Source organism: Myiozetetes cayanensis, unplaced genomic scaffold, assembly GCF_022539395.1.
Source record: "Myiozetetes cayanensis isolate MyiCay16 unplaced genomic scaffold, myiCay2020 scf14, whole genome shotgun sequence".
In the NCBI taxonomy this organism is placed as follows: Eukaryota; Metazoa; Chordata; class Aves; order Passeriformes; family Tyrannidae; genus Myiozetetes; species Myiozetetes cayanensis.
In genome coordinates this window covers 13,243,662-13,258,750 of record NW_026087048.1, presented here as the reverse complement: position 1 = coordinate 13,258,750, position 15,089 = coordinate 13,243,662, and the positions used below count along the sequence as shown (strand labels likewise).

The 15,089-nt window shown below is 46.0% G+C and overlaps 1 protein-coding gene across 4 annotated transcripts in view; it reads right to left on the bottom strand.

Moving 5' to 3' along the window:
* NTRK3 (neurotrophic receptor tyrosine kinase 3) overlaps positions 1–15,089 on the bottom strand; it is a 222,492-nt gene that overhangs the window by 134,710 nt on the left and 72,693 nt on the right. The window lies entirely within an intron of this gene.

The window sequence follows — 15,089 nt, the reverse complement described above, 5'->3', positions numbered from 1 at the left end:
GCTAAAGGGTGTTGGCTGATTCCCCAGGTGAGGGACGTGGTGTCTAACACCAGAGGGAAGCAGGGCACGAGGGTGAAGCAGCCAGCAAGGTAAGCTCAGAAGAGAGTGGGGACGGAGGAGAGTGCAGGCAGAGGCACCATGGCCACTCTGCCCCATGGCCAGCAATACAGCCCATACAAGCCCTCTGACAGCTTTTGCAGGGAGGTTGTCCTTCACAGCAGAGGAATGTTAAGAGAGTTGGTTCCTTGGGATCATAGCACAGAAAACTTCTTGGAAACCTGGATCCACTTCTCCAATCTAAGCCCTAAATCACCCCATGTGGGACACCATCCTCCTCTATGCTCCCAAAACTTTCCTAACCCATCCACAAATCTTCCTGAAGTTCAGGCCATTGTTCAATGAGGAACCTCCCCCTCCTGGATGGCAGTAGATGGAGCCTGCAGTGATTAGTCTCATTAAGCCTCTGCAAAAGCTACTCTAGCATCAAACTGATGAACTGTCCAAGACAGACTTGTTAGCAGAAGATAAATGAAAATCCAGCTGTGGTATTTTAACAGTCTGCAAGGTGTCATTTCTACCTGGATGGCCCTTAACCCCTTGAATGCTCCAGATGGCTCATATGTCTGCCAGTCAGAGCAGGGAGCCTGTCTCAGTCCCCAATCCTGTTTCAGTCCCCAAGCCTTTTCAGTCCTGGTTTTCTCACAGAGAAACTTACTCACTCTGAGTTACTGTGAGTAAAGCCCATTTCCTCCAATGAAACATTTTATTAAGTACCATTCCTTGCTCCCATCATACATACCTCAGCGCTCGTTAAACATTAAACCCAGGATTGACGAAGGATGTTTGAGGAATTTCAGTAGGATTTGTCTATTAATTCCCTTTGCTACTTTTTAAACTCCTGTGCTTAGGAAATGCTGGCACACATGTCCTTCTCAACAGGTGGCCACTAATGAAATTATCTACCAGCTGCTTTCTCAGTAAAGCTCAGCTAATCTAGTAAGAGGAGCACATATCCCCAGAAAGGTGCCACTGAGATGGTGGGGCTCAGAGCTGCTGTCGCAGCTGAGGGAGGCTGGAAGGCTGGAATAGGGGTGCATCCCTGGATCCTCCCTCCTCCGTAAGTGCACACACAGCATCTCCCACCTCCCAGCCTGCATTTCCCACGTCTGAAGCAGAAGGAAAGGCAGAGATATAGCAAAAGCCTGATCTGCATTTATGATACACCCCAGAAATAAGAATGAACAGCCTCAAACAGAAGAGGACTGATAGTTTCTTTATCCTCTAGGAGCCAATATTTACCAGAAATATTTCCCTCAGACTAAAACTTCTAGGAAACTACAGCTTGATAACCTGACAGTTTTATTTGGTACCACAATGTGTTTTACCCCCCATGCTTCAACAGCTGCAGCACAAGCACAGAGCCTGCAGGGCTCCTGTTTGCTCAAAACACGGGCAGGAGTGTGCACACCTATTTTCAGGCTCTCAGTGTGTAAGTCCAAATTCAAATCTTCAGACCTGTAATAATTCAGGAAGGTACTGAGGTAGTTTTGTTGAATCTGCTCTGAGTGTGATGGAGACATGAGGTTAATAACTGCAGGCTTCCACGCAGTTCCCCCAGCTCTGCACTAGCCCAGGTTTGTGTATTTTGCATTTGTTTTATTCCTTCTTAATCAAGACAGCCATATGTACCTTCTCAATAATTTAAACTGACAGAACTGTGCTGGATTCTGTATCAACCAAATGTCTTGATCAAGACAACATCTTTCAGTAGAAAGTTTCAAGGACTCCAGTGTGTACAGTGGAGCCACATCCGTGGGTAATGCATCTCCCATAGTCACTGTCGTACTAGACCAATAAAAGAAATCCAAATTCAGCCACCAACCTTCCATCTCCCACACCACTAACCAAAATGGGAAATGCTTGCTGCTCTCTCCTCTCTCCAGCCTCCTCCTGCTTTCCCTGTTCACACTCCAAAAAAAGCCAGAAGCACTGCTTTCCCTCCTCCTCCACTGATCAAGACATGCCAGCACGCTTGGGAAATCATTAGCACAAATTCCAGCCAAGATTATCTATCCTTACAGAGCCTGCCCTACAGCAAGTCTCCCTCCAGCCACTCCTGGCCTCTGCAGCATCTTGTAGATAAATTGGCACTTACTACCAGCTACTAACAGCTTCATAAAGCATCTCCCCACCTTTATCCCTGCCCTGCAATGCCCATGCTCCGTGGCAGAAGAGACTGGAGTTCCCTCCTTCCCCACCTGTTTGGTAAGGGTGACATGAAGCATTAGGCTGTCAAATACATGCCTGGACTGCTGCATCATCTCTCCCTCATCCTTCCACGTCCTCATTTCTTCTCATCTCCCAGCTGCAAACTTCACAACATCTTTGTATCTCATAATACCCCATAGATAGTGATGGTGCAAGGGCCATAAAATTTTCAGAAGACAGGCACGCCACAGAAGAGAGCTCGTAGGTCCCAAACCACGTGGGGCTTTGTATGCACATGCCAGCTTAACAGAGACATCTGAAAGTAAAATACTTGGAAATGGCTCCTGGGAAAAGCACTCAAGAGCTGAGTTCAAGATTGAAGGTTCTCTGCTAAGAATGGAGGATGTTAGAAGACCTCTAAGTTATCCTAAATTTGCACAAAAGCCTGACGGCTTTGAAAACCACAGATGAGTAAAAAACAAAAATGTAAAGGTAAAGCCTCATCCAGGAATAATGCCTAGATTTTTACCAATGACTGGAAACCAGGATTCATCTTCAAGGCACAGTTTCAGGCACCATCCAGTTTCCCTATCTGCATCCAGGAAGGCTTCCAAAGGTAGGTATCAAAGCAGAGCAGCACAACAACCAGGAACTTGAACTAATGTACCTTTTGCAAAAGGAGAGCTTACACAGCTTCCTGCAAACCGTCTCATAGTGAGTAAATAAATGCCAGATTTTGTCTCATTCAAATAATAAAATAAAGTATTAAATTTAAAAAAAAGAGAGGCACCTGGCAGACATTCAAAGGCCCAGTAGCACACGTTAGCAAAAGACTAAATCAAGTATTTAATAACATCTCTCCTCTTTTATCAGAAAAGCAGAACCTCATTCCTTTTTGGCAGATTAACACAAAGCCTGCCCATATGACTGGTCCCAAAACCACCACCTGAAACTCTGGCAAAGCTCTGGCAGGAGCAAACACAAGTGAGACACCCTTTGCTGAAGCATCCCAGAGCCCAACACAGATTTCAGCTCCTCTGTTGGGATGCACTTAAGAGGTAGTGACTTTTTTTGGTGCAACCTGATCACAGTGAGTTCAGCAGAACTTAAATCAATGCCTTTACCTATACATATCAAAAGCTAGGAAGGTTCCTTGCTTTACCCTTACGACTTCAGTTTTAATATGCCAGGGTGGAATACATGTGCTTTGCTGATGAGGGGTTTTGGCACATGCTGACATCCCATTAACTCCGATATCATGTTAACAGACAGTAGCAGCCAAGAAGCATTACTTGAAATCTTTAAACAGAGAGAATAAGCCCAAATCGCTTCTAAATACACCAGCAGCATAATAAATTTAGATAGAAGAGAAACATAGTGAAGACAATATGTTTTGTTATTAGGAACTAAATAAGAATATAAAAAAGGGGGGAAAAAAAATCTAAAATCCAGCTGCCCTGAAGCAGCGAAGTGGAAAGGGATTTCTGCCAACATGCAGAAGTAAAAGGCTGTATCTAATTTCAATTTCTATCACAATTCTTTAGATCAAAGGAGATTGAGAGCAAACAGGAGATAGAAGAATTAAGACTCTTTAAATATAAATAAAGCATAAAACAAAACAAAACAAAAAACCAGAAAGGAATAAAATTAAAGAATGGTAAAAAAGCTAAGAAAATTCTTACTGGAAAATTCAGCGATATTTCCTCTCTTGGTCCCACACATCAAGGGACAGACCAGAGCAGGAGACTCAGCAAAAGCACTCAGCAGCCCAAAAGGCATGAAGTCTCATTACCAGATGCTGATACCAATTTAATTTCAGGCTGAAAAACTTGTCAAGAAGGCAGAAGCTCTTTAAATATGTAAAGACTCTTCCCTTTATATACAAATATACCCACACAGCTTGTATTTGCTCTCCTGGCTGGTTTGCAGAAGAAATTAATAAACCTAACTTTAAATTTATAGTGAAAAATCAAAGGAAATATTTAGAAAAAATTATTTAAGAGCCTAAATGATAGTGGAATCAAGAGGATGAAGCAGTTGGTCTATAAAAACAAATCATGCTGAACTACCTTCAATGCCTTATTTTCCCCTGATTGAATTACAAAATTAGTCAATGAAGACTGCAATATATTTGACGGTATCTCAGAAAAGAAAATTTCTTGAAAAATTAATTCAAACTGGCTTGGATATGAGCACTGTCATACTAATAAACAGTAAATTTGATTTACACGGCTCTTCTCTCCTAGTGCCAGTCTGGGTGGCATAACCATAGTAAGGCTTTAAGCCAGTTCCTGTGGTGATGTGTGTCTGTTTAGGGGATCAGATGGGACCATAATAATTTCTGAAGCCACTACTCATGTGGAGGCTCAATAACTGGACAGAGCTGGTTCCTTCTCACCAGCTTGGCTGCCCTTCCCTAAGCCAAGACACACCAAAGGCACAAAGTCACACAGGGGCAGTGCATCCCTTAGGCAGAAAACATGGGCAAGAGTAGGAAAACCAAGATGTAAACTTCAAAAACATTAACCCCTCCCCCCAGTTTTGGCAATAAATCACCAATTCACTGGGAGGCAGAAACCTGCAAAACAGTTATCTTCCAGATGGGCTGGTGGAGATCCCAGACTGCACAGGGGTTTATGAGCCTGAGAGGGAGCAGGACAGCAGGACCATGCTCTCTCCACAAGGAAGAGGTGTCCTCGTCCAGCACCAGGGAGAGCAAAAATTACCCAGAAGGGTAATCTTCAACCCTTCTGGGTACAGGGCCAGGAGCCTCCCACACACCAGGGAACTTCGGCAAAGGGCAACAGCGAAAAAAGAAAGTGGTGACGATGCTGGAAGGACTGAGCTGGGATGAAAGAGGGTTTCCATCCATGCCCTTGGAAAGCCAACTGCAATGGCCCTGGGGACAAACAGCCAGGGGGATGGGGTGTAAAAGCATGTAATGAATGAAGTTAAATAAACAGACTGGGTAGTTCTCTGGCTGTAGCTTGCCCTGCCCCTCAGTCCAGCCCCAGAGCCCTTTTGGTGACCAGCACAGAGCAGCACAGGGACCCTACACATGTTCTGACAGCTCTCAGCAGCTGGTTTCCCACCTTTGCACCTCACCAGTGGAAAGGGTGTCTGCCCTTTCCTGCTGTGCCAGAGTCCCTCCCTGGCTGCTCAGGCCTGCTGCAACATTCCACTGCTGCGTGCACAGGGATGGCCACGGGAATTTACCCAAAACCCAACCGAAAAAAAGCTACAGAAATTGATAAAAAAATCAATAAGAATAAATATTGATCCTAGACCACTGTTGCCTCAAAATTATGATTTTCTTTCACATCATTCCTACGAGCACTTTGGATAAAGCCATGCTTTGCTATTTTTGCACAGACCATGCACCTGCTGATTGTGGCAAACTCGGCTCTGCTTTTCTCTTCCCAAAGCAGGAGCCCACTGGAAGCACTGAAGCCCTTAGGTTGGACCGAGGAGCATGCCTGGATGCCAGAAGAAGGTGCCAAGAGACTCCCAAGCAAGGAGTGAGCAGATCTGGCCATCAGCTCCTGCATTGTTCCAGGGTCTGGGAGGAGGAGAGGCAGCAATCAGCCCACGAGGAGGAGAATCTGCAGCTCCAGTTCACATCTTTGAACTGCACAGTGAGAAACATGTCTGAGCCTGGGGCAGCAGTGCCTTTACCTGCCTCCCTGAGTGCCGGCTCCACTTAGTGTAATGATTATTAAGCCCTGTCAGCAGATATGAAACCAATGGACGCAGCTCCACAGGCAAGCGCTTCGAGAGCCGCCGCGACGCCCCTGCTCGCGGGTTTTCATTATCCATCTGGAAAATTGTGGATGTCACAAGAGTTTTCAGAGCATCCAGATGAAATGGTCTTGTCAGCAACAAAAAGGCCATCTCTCCCCTGCCCCGATCCCAGCAGCTGTCTCAGCACCACAGGCTCCCACATGAGCTTTTCATCAGGACACTGATGCCATCAGTGCCGAGGACCCTCACTGGCACACTGCCCACCCTGGAGCTACTGCAGCACCAGCATCTCAGCCCACGCTGTGTGAACCTTACAGTAAGAGAAAAACAGGGTGAAGGAAAACAATGTTTTTCCTCTCACACTAATTCACAGCCTCTTGTCTGACTCTTGACTGCATTAGGCCAGGAAGAGCTTGCAGTTTGCTGGGGAGAATGAAGCACGTGCTGGGACAGAGAGAAGGTGGAGAGGCAGGTGAAACAGCAGCAGCTCCTCCTATAGCTTTTTCAGGTGGAATGAGAAGAGAGCCAAAGAGTTTTTAATCCAAAATTGAAGCAGACATATCCCTTTTCTCTGCTGTAATTGTATGGTTTTTCACCTTCCGCAGTTTTTGAAGCTGTGCATTGCTTTGGTTTGAGTGGCATCAAAGGAGATGTGGCAAAGCCACCTGGCCAGAGATCATGCTTCTCAATGGGCATCTCATCCAAAATCACTTTTTCCTGGTTTTGGTAGGGAAAGCCCCTTGCTGGTCACAAAGTGAGGTCTTTCAGCAAGTTCAGAGGGCAGCCAGGAGAGCCACAAAACCTCCTCTGCACCAGGGTGCCTGGAATGCAGGGCTGCAGTGTAAGGGCCCTGATGTGAAACTGTCCCTTCCAGAAGAGGCTGGTAACTCCTGCAGATGCTGGGCCAAGGCGAAAACAATGAAGAAAAGCTTTTTTGGAGCTACCAGGTTCCAGCAGATACAGGGAGCAAAGAGGCCATGAGACACAGATTATGTCCATAAACACAAGCTCCATGTTCTTCTCACACCACAAGCCTGAGCAGGGGGAGATCCTGCAAAGGATTCAGGGCCTGAACGTGAAGCAGAGCACATTGATGGCTGATGACTGGGCTGGGATGAGTTTTTGTGGGTGCACTGGTTGTCATTCCCAGCATAGTGCCACTCAATGCACTCTGATGGCAGCCGTGTCTCATACACAGAGCCCAAAGGAAGACCTGTGGCCAAAGGCAGCCAGACCTCCCAAGTCCTTTTCCTGAACCACAAGCTGGGTTCAGGGTAACAGAGTATCCCCTCTATTCTCCTCCATTATCCAAAGCCATAGCACAGACTCAAGACCACTGTCCCAAACAGAAATGGTGTTATAACCCTGCTCCCCAAATACAAAATATGAGAATCCAAATGTGATTTATTCCTCCTGTGCACAAAATACTACCCAGCTGCTTTTGTGTACAGGCATTATCTTCTGGTCCATTGATTTTTAATAGCATGGTTGTAGATTGAAATTAGACGCCTGAGCATCCCACTTCCATCAACAGATGCTAAATACTGGTGCTGCTGATGGAGATTTTTGGAACTGTCCTGGACACAGACAAGCTCTTCACTGCACCACAAGAACTAGAAGCTGGAGATGGAACAAGCCCATTAGATCATCAGATGCTCCAGTGCTCTCTACAATTTGCTTCTTCAGTGATTTCACCAGTCGAAACCTGAACAGCCCAGGTGACAGCTCTCATCCATTCCCTTCGGAGGTTATTCTGTTGCCTCCAAATTTCTAGGCACTCCTTCAAGCACATTCAACCCAGGTTCAAAACCAAACTGCACTATTCTTTTTCTTCTCTCCGTTTGCCTTCACTGCACCCAAAGGTTTCCCTCACCAATCCTGCCACTTACATTGCAGTCACCCGTCCCTTAGCAAAGCACAAAGTTCTCCTGCTCCAGCACTGAAGGACAGAGTGACAGAACTCTGCATCCCTGGCTAAGTGCTACAACAATGCTACAGCAAGTCATGAGGAGAAAGAGGTGATAAACTCACCAGGGACATCCTCCCAGAGGATCATTTATCAGCGTTAGCAGTAGCAAAATCTTTGTCAAAGAATAATTGGATCGCTGCAGTACAGACAAACTACAATTAAAATATTAATTAAAGCCCTTTGCTTCTTCCCACACTGCCCTGCACCTTATTAAAGCCACATCAAAGTTGACATTTAGTTTTCTGGTTGTTGGTTGCCTTCAGAGAAGCACAAGAGAGTGCACAGGACACAAGGCCTGAAGAGATGGTGGATCTTCATCAGACTAGTCATACTGGTTAAAAATAAATAGCTTATCCTGTTGCTCTATGTGGTTCCTCTTCTGGAGACCAACAGAACTGTTCTAGCTCTGTGCTGTCATTCCAGCATCTTTCACTAAAGCCAAATCAGGTGAAGACAGACAGATTACCATCAGAACAAGAAGTAAACAGAGGCTGGAGCCACAGAGGCAAGGAATGGGCAGGCAGGAGCATCACTACTGTGAAGAGGATTAGCACCTTCTGCATGGTCCTCTGAGGAGGCTGTTGAGGTGAGTGAGCCTGGGCAGTCCCACAGCTGTGGCAAAGATGGATGCAAAAAGTTGTATGAGGAATGGAGGCAATCCAGTTGCTCCTGAATGGCAAGTAGTGAAGGACATCTTCCCAGCCCTGCAGTCCGAGGGAAGCAGCCATAGCTCATTCTCGCCCTCTCCCTCCTCCAGGTCGTGCCCAGCATGTACAGAAGCCACCATGGTGCTACAGGCAGCAGTGTCCCCAGCAATGCCATTTGTTAATGCTTTGCTGGTAGAAAAGCTGATGCTCTAAGCCAAAAAGCAGCAACAGCTTCAAAACAAACAAAAAAACCACCCTATTAAAAAATTAAATAAATGAAAGTCAATCTCTTTCCAGCATCTCAGCTGGCAGTTCACATGAACGCAGAGTCACAGGTAAGACGAGGGTCACTCTCACAGCTTTTGACACCACAACGTGAGAACCAACTGTGAGAGTCAGTGATGAGACACCTGCTAATGCTGACCTGCCCCAGGCAAACACCAACTGTGCTGCAGGGCTCCCTTGGGGCAAGAGGTGCACCCGGGGTTGAGCCCCCGCCTGGGGACTGGAGCAAACACGAGCACCTGCGAGCGGAGGAGGTCACACATGGGGAGGGAATACCTGCAGGATCATGGCATGAAGGAAGGAGGCTTGGGACTTCTTGGGTCACCTGAAAACTACTGATCTGCCTTTTTTTTTTTTTTTTTAACTGCTTTTAGTAGTTACTTAAAATAGACACCTGGGGTTTGCAAAAGCCACTGGAATAAATAATGGCTGGTCAGTGCACTTTACATTTCCTTTATAAGTAACCTATTAATACTTCTGGGAGTGGGAAAATGCTTTATTTCTAGATCTAAATAAATCTTGACCTTGTGCTAACCAATTCTTTTTCAGGGTCATTTGATGCATCTCTCCAGCCAAGGGTGGCTCCCTGCTCCTTCAGACAGCAACAAGCAACAGCATCACCCCATCTTTTAAAGCCTTCACTTGACCAATACCACCTGGGACCAAAGGACAAGGGATGTGATCATTTAACTGCTGGAGTGAGAGCAGACTGGCCTTCGCAGAGAGGGGAGGCAGAAGCAGAAGCCTTGTCACAGCACTTCAGGGGACAGGTTGGATCTCAGAGGTTTTCCAAGGAGCCCAAGACTTCATAGCAGCTTTCCCTTGCTGCCACCATACAGTTACAGACTGCAAGGTGTAGCAGAGGGCAAGGTACTTATCATAGAACCATTAAGGTTGGAAAAGACCCCTAAGATCATTGGGTCCAACCATTAACCTAACACTCCTCAGTCTACCTAAACCATGTCCCTAAGTGCCACATCTACGTGTTTTTTGAATGCTTCCAGAGATGGTGATTCCACCACTTCCTTGGGCAGCTAGTTCCAAAGCTCGACCACCACAACAGGGAAGAAATTTTTCCCAATACCCAATCTAAACCATGTCCTCTTGTCCTGTTTCTTGTTACCTGAGAGAAGGGACTGACCTCCCCCTGTCTACAACCTACTTTCAGGTAGTTGTAGAAAGTGATATTCATCATTGCTTTATCACCTTGAAGGCATTAAATAAATAAATATAAAAATAGCACAGCTTGTACTTCAGCAGAGTATAAACAGGTATTTATAGAAGGAAGCCCCAGTGAAACCACATGCCCTTTCAATCCACTTCCCAGGCAAATAAACCCAAATAGTATCGAGGACTAGAAGCATATCAAGGGTATTTTCAAACAAACAGAAGGATACCAGCAAGGAGAAGCTCTGAGCCCCATCAGTCCTACACAGCCACTCTGCTCAGGCGTTTCAAGGGGCTCAGCCCCTCAGCACTGCTGAGCTCTGTGCATCACATTCCTGGGCTCAAAGAACACAACAGCAATGGGTTCCCATTTCCAGGTCATTAATATGGTGAGCCATACATCCTGGAGTCCCTGTGGTTAGCCATGGCTGCTAATGCATGGCTGCTTCTCTCCCGGAGCTGTGCCAGACTGATAGTACTTTGCTCTTTCTTCCTGCTCCTGGTACATGGCAAGCTCCCAGGAGGAAGGAATGAAAGAGCCCTGATCACAGATTTCTCCTGAGCAAATAACCCTTACTGTGCAGGTCATCCAACTTGCAGAGGGTTTTTTTCATGCCCATACAACTGCAAACAAATAATTGGGGGGGGGGAATCAGTATATGATTATAGCCAAGTTTAGCCAAGGAAACATGGGACACAATTAAGCCTCATCTGAAAGCAGGTCAGGGCTCTCATATATTACTTTTTTTTTTGCCCTTTAAAGGTGATAATTGCATGATGAAGGAGGAAAAAAAAAACACACAAATAAACCCCCACAAAAAACCAAACCAAAACAAAAAAACCCAAATCAACAAAACCAAAAAGACAGGCGCCCAAGATATTTTTTCACGAGCTGGTCCTCTTGAATCAGAACTCTGGAACTGTTCTGCAATCGACTCAGCGGACAGTTGCCATCTGTTTATGGAAAAAAATGTTAATAACCCCCAATCAAAATCAAATGGGCAACTGCTTTAAGTACCTTTTAACTAACACTAAATTACAATGGAACAGCTCTGCAAGTACTTCTGACATCCACAGGCACATCAGCAGTGCCAGCACTTTGATCAGGGCTATTAGAGCAAATATCAAATGAACTGATAGTGATGTGATTTCTCAAACATTACAGAAAGCATGGGCAGTATTTATTTACTGTTCATTCATTTCTCCCCCATCTCCTGGCTGTTTGTGCTTATTCACAAACAAAACATATATGTGCATGTGTACAGACGTACACACTACCCACCACAGCAGACCCCATGAAAGCTTTATCCCCTGTGCTTAGTTTTCCTGTCCAAGGCAGAGATTCCACATGAATTCTCTGATGCCCAGAAAGGCTTAAGGCATTTTTACTGGTGCAGCATCACCTGAGCTGTCATTCTGTTTAGCTCCCTTATTTCCATGATGCCTGAAAAGGCATCTCTAATTCTCTCCCCTCTCCTCTGGGTGAAACAGAGATCCAAAAGCTGCAGCACAAAAAGGGAAAATCCAGGCAGGCAGAGATGTACACAGATGCCTGCATGTGTGCAAAGAGGCAGCATGATCATGCCTTATTTCTTTTGGAAATCAGATTAAAAATCAATTGACCCTTTGCCAACTGTAACCAAGTCTGAACCATTAGCTGGCGCTGGTTGACCTGATGAAGAAAACCTCTTTTGGAGAATGCAAGTAGTTTTTAATCTCAGAGCCTGGAAAGGAGTTCATCTCAACAAAACGACAAGTGCTCTTGTCTCTGGATTTTCTCTAGCACCTTTCTCTGCATATCTCAGCTAACTCAATTTGGTTTTTATTGAAGTTGTGCAGCACCAGGAATACATCACACATATATGCATGAGCACACGTTCTTTATCCCAAGGCACTTGCAAATATAAGAGAAAACAAGTAAAAGGAGAATATATTGAGTCCATCAACCTCAGCATTTACACTGCCTCCATAGCTGTGACATCCAAATGTTTTGTATGTCACAGAATTTTTCTGTGCCATTGTTGTTCTTTTATGAAATCTGATTTTTGTTAGTCCCGGGACTTGCATGTGGCTTTTTTATTATATTATGAGATTTCATTTCCTGTCATCTGCTGGGATCAAACTTTGATTGGAAGACACAGTTTACAAGGCTTGCAGTGACAAGCCTGACCCCAGAAGGTGAGGTGTAAATCCCTTCACCTTGGGTGGGCAGTCAGGGAACGCGGGACACCGAGCTCAGAGTTGGAGCAAGCAGGATGTCAGGCTCCTTATTCCCATGCAGTATATCCCACCCGAAAAAAAAAAAAAAAAATTCCCCTGGGACACACAGTAAACCAAAGGATTCGAACTCCAAATTTTGTGTTTGGCAATACCCTTTTCTTTTTCCCACAATAATATAAGGCTTTAAAAAGCATCTTAGCCCCCACCCCCAGAATACATCACCCTTCAGCAAGCAGTTGCAGTCCATTTCTGCAACTTCAATGTGTCTCAGTTTTAACATTCACTTTTCCCAGCGGTTTTCCCCCCACTGCCTCTGTGTTGCCCATGTAACTTTTTCACAAAAAGGAGCTTTGTTTGCCATTTCCCTGCCGCCTCCACCAGCCCAGCTCCAGCGATCTCCCAGCTCCCCCCAGCTGCCTCAGCCCACCCTCTGTTCCCTCCCAGCTACGGGAGCCAAAACCGACAGGCGGCCAGAAAGAGGATCTGACCTCCACCGTTCCGTGTTAATGAATGCCCTCTCTGGGGGGAGCAGGGGAAGGCGAGGGGGATGGTGCCCAGCCAGCCTCTGCGGGCTCAGCTGAGGAGCACAGCGCGTCAGAGCCCCTTTCAAAGGAGCTTTTGTTGGTGCCACTGCTCCAGCCCATCGTCGGCACACTTGGCACCGCAGGCTTTCCCACCGCTTGGCTGCTGCTGGATCAGTAACTGGGTCGTAAGCAGAGCGGTGGCTCTGACAGGTCCCTGGTGCAACATTCCAAGGGTGTGCTACCAGCCAGAAGAGGACAAATGTGGACACTCCGTCCTCTCATAGTCCTCCCCCAGCACACGGGCATCAAGACACAGCAACATTCTTTACAGCAAAGGCAGCGGGGGTGTTGGACACTTGGCAGCCCATTAGTCTGGTTCTAAGGTTCATGGGCAACCCAGAAGGTTGGCCCAGGGGGCCTTCCAAACTCAACGTTGACATCCAACCTTGTCAGTCCAAGTTCACCTCTCTCTAAGAAATAAACCATCTGCTGAACACTAGGAGAAGCAGAAGGAAAAAGATGTTCTCAGAAAGACTCATGAGGTGCTGTGGGTAACGTGTCCAACACGAGTACACAATGTTCTGCATCCGTGACAAAAACAACAGGAAAAACCTGCTCCTGCAGGCCTGCCAAGCTGGGATTTCAACAAGTGGCAACATATCAGCTGGCGGTGAACAGCTCCTGAATCAGGCAATGATGAACTTTCCCAAAAAGACTCAGGGTTTGGAATTTTTTTTTTCCTTAGTAAACGATAACATGCTGGGTGCCATAAAGGACAGCTCCTGCGCAAGAACTGACTGATAGTGAGGGACTCTGAGGAAAGCCTGATGCAAAAAAGGGAGACACAGGCAAAGCCTGGTAGTATAGCAGCTGACAATGATGTTAGGGCTAAAGAAAACATTAAGGAAGAAGAGATGCTGGGGAAAAACAGAAAGCTCAGAGTAGATAAGATCATGTGCTAGGGAAACTGTCCACAGGGCATGAGAATTCTCAACCTCAAACAGGGAGTAGAGTTTGGGCAGTGTGAGTAGGCAATGCCTATGACATTTGTAACCCTTTAATGAGTTATCTGTTTTTTAAAAATGTACTTAGGCTCTGTCAACTCCATCTCTCCAAGCAATGTCAATAAAACTTGTAGAAACTTTGCAGGGTTGTGGTTTTATATCCAAATTGGAAGAAACACAGAATAATAAGGATGAAAGCAAGCTTTTCTGGTTAAACAATTTTGCCTCCCAAAAACCATACACACAAGGGCCCATCACGGCATCCCGTTGTTTTCTGGGAATGCAAAATATCCACTGACACGCTTATCCAAACACCTCTAAACACATACACACATCTGTTCACCAAGACTCATTACTCACATCAGGCTCACTTCATTCCTCTTTGATTCTTCCATTAGGGTCAGATGTTACTTTTCCTTTTTATATTTGTATCTCTAAGCTCCATCAGTGGCCCAAAGCACTTCCAAAGTGTTCTGACAAATCCCTCCAGAAGGCACGTAACATCATCCCAGTTTTACAGATGGGGAAATTAAAGCAGAGACAGAGGTTAAGAGAGCTAATTGCCTATGGACACTGAGTCAGTAGAAGAGCTGGGAATTGATCCCAGGAACCGTGTCTTCCATTCCTGTACTCCACCCACTAGTCAGTACACCCCACCAGATGGTTCTTATCATTGGACATATGGACTAAATATTGCTAAGTTGGTGTAGAGGATTCACTACTTAATTAAATGTCCTGTCTTCTATCTCCATAGGATGCATAGGAGAAACTCCAGCCAGAATCCCATCTGGACCCACTCAGGAAATGTCTACGTAAAGCAAACAAAGCCCTGGGCAAGCACAAGGAGCATTCCCAAAACCATCAACCTGCCCTGCAGCACAGACCACAGCAAGGCCAGGAAACAGGCTCTGACTCGGGAGCCTTGGGAGAAGCTTGTGTTTGTCAAAGCCTGGCTTCAAACAGTGTATGCATGAGCCACCAATTAGGCTGGGAACTACTTTGTCATGGGAAGGCTCTTCCTCCAGCCTTCACTGGGCACCACCAACGCTGCCCAACTGGAGATACCAGCAGAGTCACAGAAAGCAGATGGCACAGAATCATTACTCTGGCATTAGCTCTGTCACATCACAGAGCTGGTGTCGGTAGGACGCAGAGACCAGTTCTGCCTGGCAAATATCAGATGCCTTCTCACTTTCCAGTCACTATCAACAACACTTGAATAAGTTTTTAAAGTCATTATTTTGTGACGCAGAGAAGGAAACTTTTCATCAGAGAAGCAGCAGAAAGAGACCTTCCACACCACTGCCCTCCCAGTATGGACATT